We start from the raw sequence: 13,517 nt of genomic DNA, 5'->3' as shown, positions 1-13,517 counted from the left end.
CTGAGGTAGGTAGCTGTGAGGTTATTAATTCAATAAAATAATAATGTGGTATAACTGTGGGTGCCAAACCAGCTTCTGAATGGCTGTGGCTACTGCTTTATTTTCTTTCTCACAGGAAGAAAAGTGTTGAAGCTATCATGTTACGATTTGCCATATGGAGCATAGCTTGGCATATGCAATACTCATGTGGCTTTTAAATGTATTTCATTTATATGCCATGGCTTTTTGACCTGATTTTCAAATATGTTGCCATTATCCTAAGGTTAAACGCAAACATAAAACTCAAGACTTTCCCATCATCCTGGAAGTCAGTCTCCAGAGCCTGTGTGATCCAGCCTTCTACCTCTAGGCTATGTTGCCCATAATGACTGTGAAAAATTGATGTCTTTTCTTATTTTAATGATCTATCTGAAAAGAAGAAATTTCCACTGTTGCCTTCAGAAGTCCATTGCCCTCACTCTGTTCCTTAGAAATGTTTTTCTACTCTACCTTCCATGGAGACACTCACCCTCCTATGTAACTGAATTCATTTCCTGGAGCAGGCTTTAGAACAAGGACTCAAAACCAGGCAGGCTTTGTGCTAGTTTTGGCCAGCTGGCCTGTTTTATTTTGTTCGCATTGTGTTTTGTGAAGAGAAGACATTTTATATAAAATTCATCTTTTTACCTCTCTTGAAGAATTGGAATATTTGGCCACACTGGACAACGGTTGGGTTGGAGCTGAGTATCAAGTATTCCTTTAAGTTGTGCAAAGATTGTCATAGTCCCTGCCACAACCTACTGCATTCCTGCCCTGTGCCACACATTTGTGTTTCCTGCGTGGGCCTCTTAACATTTGAGTTTCTAACACTGGCATAGACTCTTTTACCCTGTTGCTTTTCATATATTTCTCAAAATGGGCTACAGATATAAGGTGGTCTATGGGGTATACTCAATGCTACTCAATAAACATGGTAGATCTTTCTAGAGTGTTAATTGTGTTTTAAGGTTTAGAAAACATTATTTTTATATTAAATCCAAAATAGATATGTTATGAAATACAATGGGATATGGATTTAAAACTAAATCTATAAATAAAAAAAAAATAATTCTGGCTGCAGGCAGCTGCCTCAGGCTATGCCCTAGACCAGCCCATGGGGTGGTTTATGTGCTCTGATCTTTGCCATTGGAGTCACTTTGGTGGAAAAGTAATAAAAGAACAGTCTAATACAATAATTTCGAGTTCATCTTTTTCTATTTTTGCAGACTTTGAGTGTCACAGAATTCTTGAAATGAAGGAAAATTCAGATGTTAACTAACTTTTAATTAACCAATTTATAGGGAATATAAAAGACATCAATATATAAAGCTAGGCTGGGCAGAGACAGAACCCAGATATACATATTTCCAGTCTTGTCCTATTAAATGTGTAATTGCTAACCATAATGGCAAAAAAGAGTTATACATATTATTATATAGTATTACTATCTCTTTGATTTGATATTCTGTTTGTTAATTATAGAATGGCAGATATAAGATAACTTATTTTTTAAAGAAATTGAAAAGTCTTTCCTGATGTAGTATAAGTAGCTTTTTTCAAGTAAGGCTCAAATGGAAATTACTGGATACTTAGGAACAATGTATTTGATTTTATAGGTTGGCACTTTAAGCGTGAATTTGCAATTACTGGAAATATGATAGTTGCGGTAGAGAGCATTACTATTTCCCTCATTTTTGACAATATAATGAAAACGCTATATTTATAGATTAAACTTCACGCTTCTGATTTAATAAGGGTCATTTATTTGTTTTCTCCTTTATAGTTTTTTGAGACTTGTTTCTGTTATGTGGTTGGTGATTAGAGTGAATTTGCATAACTGCAGTTGAAAAATAATTGGCAAAGTTTTGAACAAAACAATATTACGACAGAAAGAATTTGATAAATTATTTGAGTTTATGGAACCTGTAGTTTGAGTTGTAAAAATAGTTAACTGATCAGAGGGACAACCATGAGTCATACTTAAGTTTATTTCTTGGCAAATCTCCAAAGGCAAATTGCTTTTTCAAATTCCTTTAGTTATTTATGTCAACAACTATGATGGATCATAATTACTTAAATTTGTTTAGAAAGAAAATGATTAATAACTACTGCCAAAAATACATGATGTGTAGAGTATTTCACATCACATGCAAGTTTGAAACTTATGTATTCTTTATAAATGGCTTTATAGTATGAAATGAGGTCAGTGTAATAATTTTGCTTAAAGAATATTTAGTATTTGCTTTTTAAATAAAGGCAATAATGTCACTCTTGGTTGGACAAGAGCTCCAGAAATTTATTAGATCCAAACATATGAATTACCTTTTGTAGGTCAAAGTGGGAGAATATTAATAATTTCATGTAGTTTAACCTCAACTCTCCAATTGCCTTCTTTGTCATATTCATGGAATCTTGAGGAATCTTATACTCAAAATATCCAAGAACAAACTTATGATTTTCTCATACGAACATGGTGTCCCTGCCTTAGGAGACGTTACCAATGTCCATTCAGCTCAGAAAGCTGAAAATCTATATCCCATATTTTATACCCGATGCTGTGACATTTGGTCCTTATTTGTCTCTAAGCACTGCTTTCTATGCCCAGACGCCATAACGTACTGTCATTTTCTCAGATGGGGTGCCATACTTCTTTCGAACATCAGTCCTTTGTTCCTTGTGAAGTCCTTGAATGGAATGCTCTTGGCATATACCCATCATTCCCCTCCTTTATCACATAAATTTCTATTAATCTTTCAGAGTCCTTCAGTTTTAATATCTTGAGAAAGTCTTTACTTTTTTACTAACATATGTCAAATTCCTTCAAATATCTTTCCTGGGACTGCCTTCTTTTTCTTTCTAATGTTTGACTTTTCTTTTTTTCTTAAAGGTATTTGGAGGTATTTTTATGCACAGTAAAATGCATTCTCTTTCTGTGGGTAGTTAAGTGAATTTTGTCAAATGTGTAACCACCACTACAATCAAGATAGATAACATTTTCATCAGTACAAAAAGTGATTCATGCCTCCTTACGGTCAGTGCCTTCTCATCCTTCAGCCTATGAGAACCTTTGATGTTATTCTGTCCTTATGGTTTTATTTTATTTTGTCCAGAAAGTCATATAAATGAAATATATAGTATGTAGCTTTTATTGTCCAGATTCTTTTACTTAGCATAATGGCTTTGAGATCCATCATGTTTTTGCATATATCAGTAGTTCATTCCTTTATTGCTGAGTAACATTGCATTGTATGGGTATATGATAGTTTGTATCCATTCAATCAATTCAACACTTAAGGTACATTAGGGTTGTTTCCAGGTTCTGGCTATTAGAACAAAGCTGCTATAAACATTTGCCTGAAAGGCTTTGTAGGGACAGTTGTTTTTCATTTCTCTTGGATAAATATCTAGAAGAGGAATTGCTGAGTTACATGGTAACTGTATATTTACCTTCATGTGAAACTACCAAACTCTTTTCCAAATAGATTATATATACTATATACTGTTTTGCACTTCTACCAGCAATATATGAGAGTTACAGTTGTTCTGCATCCTCAGCAGTAATTTGTATCATAGATCTTTTTAAATTTAGCTATTTTAGCAGTGTAATAGTATTTTATTGTGGTTTTAATGTGGATAGTTAAGTAACTAATGAGTAATGATATTGCATATTTTTTTATGTGCTCATTAGCACTTTTATACCTTCTTTGGTAAAGATTGTATTCAAGTCTTCTGCCCATTTTTTAGAAAAGTTGTTCATCTTCTTCCTAATGAGTTATAAAAGTTTTAAAAATATATTCTGGATGCAAGTGTGTTTGCTTTTAATCAGATACTTGATTTGTCAAACTGTTTTATGAAGCCATTGTGCTATTTTACATCCCTGACAGCAATATATGAGACTGCTAATTCCACCACATTCTTATTAATACTTAATATAGGCAGTATTCATAATTTATCTATTCTAATGGGTGTTTGTACTTAATAGACTTTATTTTATAGAATGATTTTTGATTTACAGAAAATTTGAGAAAAATAATACAGAAAATTTTAATAGACCCATATACCCAGTTCCCCCTATTGGTAACACCTTACATTAGTATGGTGCATTTGTTATAATTAGTGAATAAATATTGCTGAATTATCAACTAAAGTCTATACACTATTTAGATTTCCTTAGTTTTTAAAAAATTATTAAATTTATTGAGGTGACATGGTTTAAGATTATATAGGTTTCAAGTGTACAATTCTATAGTACATTATCTGTATATTGCATTGTATGTTCACCACCCAAAATCAAGTCTCCTCTGTCCCCAAATGTATGACCCCCTTTACCCTCTTCTACCTCCCACCACCCCCCAACCCCCATTTTTAGTAACCACTATACTATTGTCTTTGTCTATGAAGTTTTGTTTGCTTGACTAAAACCTTTTGTTTTTAATTAATATATATTTTTTATTTTTTAGTTATAGTCAGCATACAATACTATATTAGTTTCAGATGTACAACATAGTGATTAGACGTCTATATAACTAACAAAGTGATCACTCCCAATAAATCTAGTACTCATTGGACACCATACATAATTATTACAATATTATTGGCTTTATTTCCTATGTTATACTTTATATCTCCATGACTATTTTATAATTACCACTTAGTACTTCTTAATCCCTTCTTTTCCACTGACCCCCTTAACCCTCCCTCTCATCAGGTAACCCTCAAAATGTTTTCTTTATGAGTCTGTTTCTGTTTATTTTGTTCTTTGGATTCCACATGTATATGCAATCATATGGCATTTGTCTTCCTCTATCTGACTTACTCCACTTAGCATACTAAGCTCTAGGTCCATCATGAAATATCTTTTACATTCCCTTACTTTTAGTCTAGTTGCGTCTTTTAATCTGAAGTGACTCTCATGTAAGTGTCTTGTTTTCTTGTCCATTCAGCCACTCTGTTGTTTGATTGGAGCATTTAATTCTTTTTCATTTGAAGTACTAATTAATAGATATGTAGTTATTTATTCTTTATTTAGACTTTCGATGCATATTTTTTCTTTTTCTTAAAGAAGTCTCTCCCACATTTTCTATAATACTGGCTTTGTGGTCATGACTCCTTTAGCTTTGTTTTGTCTGGAAACTCTTTATCTGTCCTTCGATTCTAAATGATAACTTTGCTGGGTAAAATAATCTTGGTTGAAAATTCCGGGTTTTCATCACTTTGAATATTTTGTGCCAATCCCTTCTGGCCTGCAAAGTTTCTGTCAAGAAATCAGCCGACAGTCATATGGAAGCTCCCTTGAAGGTAACTAACTGCTTTCTCTTGCTGCTTTTAAGATTCTCCCTTTGTCTTTAACCTTTGGCATTTTAATTATGATGTATCTTGGTGTGGGTCTTTTGGGGTTCATCTTGTTTGGGACTCTCTGTGCTTCTTGGACTTGTATGTCTATTTCCTTTACCAGGTTAGGAAAATTTTCAGTTATTTTTTTTGAAATATGTTTTCAATTCCTCGCTCTCTCTCTTCTTCCTCCGGTATCCCTGTGATGTAGATGTTGGTATGCTTGATGTTGTCCCAGAGACTTCTTAAACTATCTTCATTTTTTTTTTTTTTTGGATTCTTTTTTCTTGTTGTTCTAATTGAGTATCCTCTGCTACCCTACTCTCTGTGTCACTGATTTGATCCTTCATTTCATCCACTTTGTTGATTCCCTCTGATATACTCTTCATCTCAGATAATGTAGTCTTCATTTCTGACTGGGTCTCTATTATGTTTTCCATCTCCATTTTTATGTTTTTATCTCTTTGTTGAAGTTCTTACTGAGTCCATCTACTCTTTCCCTAAGTTCCTTGAGCATTATTATAACCAGTGTTTTGAACTCTGCAACTGGTATATTGATTGTCTCCACTTTGGTGAATTCTTTTTTCTAGAGCTTTGCACTGTTCTTTTGAGTGGGACATGTTTCTTTGTCTTCCCATTTTGGCTGCCTCCTTGTATCGTTCTATGTATTAGGTAGGGATCTTAAGTCTCCCAGTCTTAGTAGAGTGGCTTTAGGTAGTAGGTGTGCTGTAGCCCCCCTTGTCACAGACCGGGGAGGAATATGGCTGCATTCCAAGTTCAGCCTCAGCCTGTGTATCTCCAGGGCAACTTGGTAAGTGTCACCAAGCAATCCCCTTATGACTGCCACCTGTCCTGGGCTTATTGGTGCTTTAACGGGCCAAGTCAGAAACTGAAGGCACTGCCACAGGTATGTAACTTAGGGCTGCTCAACAAGAGGTACAGTGCACACAGAGGCCTGATGCTGGGTTGTGTGAGCCTTTGAGAGATTTTATGAAAGTTCACAGCAGGAGCCAAGACAGTCCATTTCTATGGAATAAATCACTGGAAGCTGCATAGGTGGCCCCATGAGTGAAGAGGGGTGGAGTCTCAGGGAATTCCCTGGGTGGAGCACCCTGTGTTTCCAAGTTGATGGTGACTCAGTATTGGCAAGTTTATGTCTGCAGGCTGGGATGGGGAGGGCTCAACAAAGGAATGATAGCCTCTGCCTATACCTCTTTTGGAGAGAAAGCCACCCCTTCAGCCCCTTTGCTGAAGCCTGGCACATTAGCACCTCCCTATATGTCCCTGGTGCCCCTCGAGCAGCTGCCCCAGCACTAGAGCTCAAAGTGGGGGAGTCCTTCAGTAAATAAGGTGGGGGATGGGCCCTTTAAGAGGAAGGTGTCTGCTTCCTGCAGCCCACCATCTTACTCAGTCACAACCTCTGTCAGTTTTCACAGCCAGAGGTTGTGGGGACTTCTCTTCCAGGCACTGGACCACTGGGCTGGGGTCCCCAGTGTGCAACCGAGACCTCTCTCTCCTCAAGTAGGGCAGATGTATCTGCAGCCAAGATAGCCCTCCTAATTCTCAATCACCAATGCAGATGTGGGACCGAGCTGTTTCGTGTCTCCAACCCTCCTACCATTTTGAGGTGACCCGTTAGTTGAGGGGATCTAGTTGAGAGGCTTCTGTTCAGCCAGACCTCTGGCAGCTAGCCTACTGATTGCTCTGTAGTTTTGTTATAATTTTGTCATGGTCACTAGAGGAGGCATGTCCAGTCTCTACTTTCTATGCCATCTTGAGTCAGTCTCTGAAATTCCTTGGATTTTTCTAAATTCCTTTTTCTGTAATAGGATGCTGTTTAGAATACCAAATTACATTAAGTTGTCATGAATCCTTATAATCCTCTTGGTTGTATGATTTTTTTCATTGTTTTTAATTTGCATTTCCCTCCTGACTAATGATGCTGAACATCTTTTCATATGCTTATTTGCCATCTGCATTTCTTTGGTAAAGTTCTGTCCAAGTCTCCTGCTCATTTTTATTATTATTATTTTTATTATTGAGCTTTGATTTTTTTTCATATTCTGGATTGCATACAAGTATGTTGTTTGTTTTTATCAGGTATAGTTTGCAAAGATTTTCTCCCAGTCTGGGGCTTGTGGATTGCCTTTTCATTTTCTGAACAGTATCATTCGAAGAGCAAAAGTCTGCAGTTTTGTTAAGGTCCAATTTATCAATGTTTTCTTTGTATCATTCAGGCTTTTTTGTGACTTTTCAAGGAATTTTCTCTTTCTTCTAGAAGCTTTATAATTTTAGTTTTTGTATTTGGATCTTTGGAAGTATATTAACAATCTATATAACAGTTTGAATTTTATATTTGATTTTAGTGATTGAATGTTTTTTCAGAATAATTTTATACTCATACAAGTGAAAGAGACATATTTTAAATTCTCAGTGACTCAGTATTCTTTTTATTTTTTACATTCCTCAGTTAATTGATTGCCTATGACACTAAAAGTTCTTTACATTACAATTCAATTTCATTTTGAAATATATAAATATTGTGTGTCAATCACAGTCTCTTGGTTGCAAGCATTAAAAACCAACTCTACTTCTTTGAACTAAAAAGGAATTTATTGGAAAACTATGAAGGAGCTAGGAAATGGGTTTTAAATAGAAGGAAATAATTAGCTCCAAAGGGTCTTGGAAACATGAACTGCTCTATTGTCTTGCCTAGTCACTTCCACTGCAATAAATTACCTGGAACCATCTTGCTGTCTGGAGGGGGTTTGGTGGATGGGTGCGTTGGGGGATAAGGGATATTCTTTTTGTTACTTGCCAAATTGGTGGATAGGAGAGGCTGGGAAATGAGAACTACCTACTGGCCTAGCTTGATCATGTGCCCGCTCCTTGGCTAGAAAGGGTGCCCTATTCAACAGTCCCATCAGACTATATTCATTGGAGGGAAAGGTCCTTCCTGAAAAGGAGTTTTGGGTATTAGTTCTTAAAGGCAGGATGGATGCCGGACAGCTCCAAACAACAAATTTTCTCTCTCTATATATAACATGTTGCTTTGAAACTCTCCTTTTAGCTTCTCTGATGTTTGTTTCATCCCAAATGCAAAAAAAACAAAATGATTTGAAAATAGGTAATGTATATCTAAATGAAGTGATCGGTCTGACCCAAATTTGTCACTGAAAAACCAATTGGTATTTCAGATTTAAGAGAGAAAATATATACTAGAAAGAGAGAAAACTGGGAGCTAGGACAAAAACTATATTCTAGTTCCTTCTCTAAATAACAACTAGTGATTCGTTAGGATTTGAACACGTCTTTTAATCTATTAGAATCTTAGTTTTCTTAACTATACGATAAAGTTATTAAACTAACATTGTCTAAGTCTCTTCCTGCTTTAAATTCTGTGATTCTAATGATATCATCTGTGTAAATATTATTTGTTCCTGTGTTAAGAACAATAGTTATAGCAAGAAAAATGAATACAGAGAGACATACATACATAGGTTGACAGACAAAATACAGGAAAGCTAGTTAAAGTTGAATTTCAGATAAATAACAACTAATGTTTATTTACTATGTCCAAAATTATTTGTTTTTTATCTGCAATTCAAATTTAACTGGGTGTCCTGTAGTTTTATTTGCTTAATATGGCTACTCCAAGACAGACAGACAGACAGACACACACACACACACACACACACACACACACACACACCCCCCATACTCAAATTCACACAGAAAGAATTAGTGGGTAGAAAGAACTACAAACAATTTCTTGGAATAGCATTGTCTATGCAATTCCTCCTTAATCAAACCTATAGCTGCTTCAGTATAATTTTTCAACTAAACTCAAGGGGTTTTATAGATGAAATAAAATCCTATCCCTTCTTTATATGTCTACCTTGATTTGGTCTCTTTTAAGAAATAACAACTTTTAATTTAATCAAATGTTTCTCATTAAATTTCATGAATGAATTTGCTAATTATGCTATGATGTACAAGTTTCTATGAAATCTTCACCTGGAGCATAGAAGTATTTTTTGAAGCAGCTTAATGGGTTGCTGGCTGAATGAGCATTTTGCCTTGTTGAGAGTTGAAGTTGACTTTATCAATAAAACCCATTATCTTTCTTAATCTCCTTTACTTTGTGCTCTTGTACCCATTAATCACATGGAAGCTGCTTATCCTTCATCCTTTTGGCTTTGATGGATACTTTATGTAATAAGTCTAGACCTTCAGCACTGAGTAATCACTTGGGGACTCCTGCTGATGAAGGTTCAATAACGGTATAACAGTGATACGGTTGATGTATGAGCTCTTTTTCTTTCATGCTTTTCTCACTACATCTACCAAAATGACAGAATATCTTTATTCTATCTTTGTAATTTGCAATTCCTTGTTTTAATTTTGACATCTAATGCATGGGAGCCAAATTTTAACAGGGACTTCCCATTTGTAAGTCATACTTTAGGTGTTTGAAGGCACACATGCTTTTAAAGACAAAATTTAATTTATTGATGAGAGTAAATTCTCTTTTTTATGGCTCTGATGTGGTAAGTACAGATAGTAACCTCCCTTAACCATCTATGGCTTTGCAGTCAAACAATGCAGCAATGCAAAACTAAAGTAGTAGAATGAAAAAATGAGTAGACTGACTGCTTAGATAAAAGAAGTGAATACAAAAAAGATTTCTTTATTGTATTGGAACTCAACTGAAAAAGTGAATGAATTCATGGATAGTGATGTGGAAATTTTGTGAATCTTATAAAATAGAATTTCCTAGTGGTTTGCTAAGCAAATTGAAAATTCTGTAATTGCTTCACTAAATTTCTGAAACTCCTGGCCAGGAGAAAATGCCGAGCCCCATATTCATACATTTGATAAACATAGCTAGTAAAATAGATTTTTTGCTATCTAAACTTCTTCCCAGTCTATGAAGAGCTTTTTATTACATACTCTCTGGAGTCCTGTTTTTTTTTTTTTTTCTGCTCATGCATTTAATATAGTCTATTTAAGTCTATTTTTAAACTTTAACATTGAATTTTAATAAGCATTCTGTTTCTACTCTTACAAATTTAGTTTTTATTTTATTTTTATATCAATTTATATGGACACATTTCATGTAGGACTGAAAAGATGAAAACAGAACACTTATTTCTCACATATGTAGTTTCATGTCCTGCAAAATGATTTCACATTCTGCATTTTCCTCCAAAAATTTTCACAATCTAATAGAATTTTTTTCACCCCACTATTCACATATCAAAACTTATCTACTACCCTGAGTCCCATTCAAAGTATCACTAAATAACTAGTTTTAAGCTTATTCCTAGCTTTATTGGTTGTTTTTCTGTCTCTATAGACATCCCTTCTATCTGACTTCATCTCTTGCTTGGACTACTAAAGTAGGCTTCTGAGCAGTCTCTACATTGTCACCATTCCTCCTTCACATTCATTTTCCAAGAGGTATGCAGTGATCATTTCAAGGCCTACAATGCTCTGTGTGGGCAACCCTTACCCTTTCTCCAACTGCAAAAGTATAATTTTCAAACATTTAATTCATTAATGAAGAAGCTAGTTGGTTTCAAGAATGATATAAGACACAAATGAACTGAAGATCAGTGGAAAAATAAATACAAAAAGAGTTGAAATAAGAATGCTAACTTAGATATAATATGGGTTAAATACTACAGAGAATTAAAATCATACCCTTGGGATTATCTGCTCTACTAGGCAAAAATCAGTTTATCAGTTTCCTGCAAATTGTTATCTACTAATGATAATAATGAGTTAAAATCCCTGAGATTCAGATGACCTGAGCAACTTGTTGATAATGTACTAATATGATGGCAGTTATCACATAGTCATCTTTCTGCCTTACTTTCTTAGTTATCAAAACTCATCTCCTAGCACTCTCCCCTTTAGTCACCAGGGTTCTCCCTACACTGATATCTTTTCCATCTCTTTGGGCTTTTGTCTGTACTATTCCTTGTGCCTGAAAGCTTTGACTAGTTCTTTAGATCAAACCCCTTAGATGGCCCTTTTCTCAATGTTCTATCTTAATCCCTCTCTCTCACATATTATCTGATTCACCCTATAGGGTATCATCCTGTTTATTTCTCAGTAGTGGTAAAAATCTGTATGTATATTTGTATGTACATACGTATATATGTACATATGTATGCATGCATGTATATATTTTATCTTCACTAAAATATAAGCTGCATAAGGCCAGAGACATCATCTATCTCGTTCATTACTATATTTTCTCACCAAGAACAATGGCTACTCATAATAAGTACTTGATAATTACGTGTTAAATTAGCGAATTTCTAAAGATTTGTCATAATGTACTCTCTAAGAATTTAAGATTTTATTTAAATTTCATCTGAACAAGGGCTACCATGTGTTCTTCTAAAGAAGGAACACCAGCATGAGATTTACTGGGAAATAGAGACATTTCAGTATCTGATATAGTACACTTGGAATGTCAGAACTCTTCTTCAGGTTGGCTGGGTCAAAGCCTGAAACCCTTTCTGAAAATACATTTATTTCAAAGGTTCAATCCCACAATCAAAATCTCCTGCCTTTGCATAAATGTAAGATCTCATATGGAACTGGTAGTTATCACAATGGTTTGTAAACCCTGTTAAAGATGTGGATTTCTGCTCTCTACCACTCTCAGGAGGGATCCCTATATGATAGTAAATATTTGGCTGGATAAAATCCCAGTCTGAGCAAACTGAACTATGTGATAGTTTTCATTTTAAATAATGTCTGGAGATTCTGATATTGTAAGTCTATGGACCATATGTTGGTAAACACTGGTCTAGGAAATTTAAGTATCCAGGTGTCTTCCTAGAAGTTGGTAATCTTTAGAGGAATATAACAGAATTCAGAGTCTTTTTAGCAAGTCATTGACAATGTCCAAGACATAATCCTAAATTACTTGGCATATGAGAGACAGAATATGTTATCCACAGCAAACAAGGGTTTTATAAATAAGGACAGTGACACCATGGTCATATAATTTGGCTAAGGTTTGATGGCTATTAAAAGCCAGAGATGAATCTTGAAATCTGATCTAACTCTAAATCCCACTTTCTTTTATAAATCTATTTTATCTCTAAAATTCTATGTCAATGTGATATATTTCATAAAATATTTTGCTTTGATGAATGCTGGTCAAAAAAAGTTGTAATCATTAAAGCGTTTATTGTAAAAAAAAAAGTTTCAAAATACTAATTCCATCTCTTATTCCCCTTCTAAATTGTTAGTTGCCTAACCATTTACCCTGTTTTACTTTTCTAACTGAAGTTCAGTTTGTTCAGACTGGGATTTTATCCAGTTAAATATTTACTTTCTTATCCTCCTTTATGGCTGTGGGTGGCCTTATAGCCCAGTTCTCGCAATGGCTATGAGTTCTAGTAAGTTCGCTATTTCTGACCTTTTTATTGACATTGTCCTCACCTAATTCTTGCATTGAAAGTAGTCATTACAACTGGTTTGCAAGAGGAGCGATATTACAACCATGAAGTGAAATACTTGGGTAGAGCCAAAATATAGAAGATTCTGAACCTTTAATATAATTTCTGAGCATTTGAGTTGATAATGGTAACTGCCTTCTTCTAGATTATTTGTTATATGAGGTAAGCAAAGCTATATTTGTTTCATCAAACCTAAAAAATTCTGTTAATTTCAGCCAAATATCCCAAATTAACAACTTCATAAAAGTATAATGTCCTACTTCAATTCCTGAAAGCCACATTTCCTTCTTACTATATAGATTATAAAACATTATCAGCTTTAAGATGAGCCAGTGCATTTCATGGGCAACATCATGAACAGTACATTATATACATACATACATACATACATACATACATACATACATATATACATACATACATTCATTTATGGTTTCTAAGACCTAGGTCTATTTCAGCAATGTTAAAATGTATGTTTGAGGGAGGTGGTAAACAGGGAGTATTGCTTAAAACAATATGAGTTATGACCACACACTTCTTAGAACAGCTAAAATCAAAACAAAAACTAAGACCCCTTAAATTGATAATACCAACAAGGATGAAGAACAACAGGAACTCTCACTTATTCCTGTTAGGAATGCAAAATGGTACAGATACTTTGGATCATAATTTTGCAAAATTTAT

The sequence above is a fragment of the Rousettus aegyptiacus genome, unplaced genomic scaffold (assembly GCF_014176215.1).
Source record: "Rousettus aegyptiacus isolate mRouAeg1 unplaced genomic scaffold, mRouAeg1.p scaffold_m13_p_8, whole genome shotgun sequence".
NCBI classification, from domain to species: domain Eukaryota; kingdom Metazoa; phylum Chordata; class Mammalia; order Chiroptera; family Pteropodidae; genus Rousettus; species Rousettus aegyptiacus.
Note: the sequence above shows the minus strand (reverse complement) of the source record.